Source organism: Arachis ipaensis, chromosome B04 (assembly GCF_000816755.2).
Source record: "Arachis ipaensis cultivar K30076 chromosome B04, Araip1.1, whole genome shotgun sequence".
NCBI lineage: Eukaryota > Viridiplantae > Streptophyta > Magnoliopsida > Fabales > Fabaceae > Arachis > Arachis ipaensis.
The window spans coordinates 52,729,270-52,729,490 of NC_029788.2; positions in this window are offsets into that span (position 1 = coordinate 52,729,270).

Consider the following 221-nt stretch of genomic DNA (forward strand, 5'->3'; position numbering starts at 1 on the left):
GCCTTGGGGTCCTTTTTATTTGCCCTTGCCTTTTGGTTTTAAGGGTTATTGGCTTTTTCTGCTTGCTTTTTCTTTTTCTTTTTTTTTTCGCCTATTTTTTTCTTTTTTCTTCTTCTTTTTTTTTTCTACAAGCTTTGTTCTTTGCTGCTTTTTCTTGCTTCAAGAATCATTTTTATGATTTTTCAGATTATCAAATAACATGTCTCCTTGTCATCATTCTT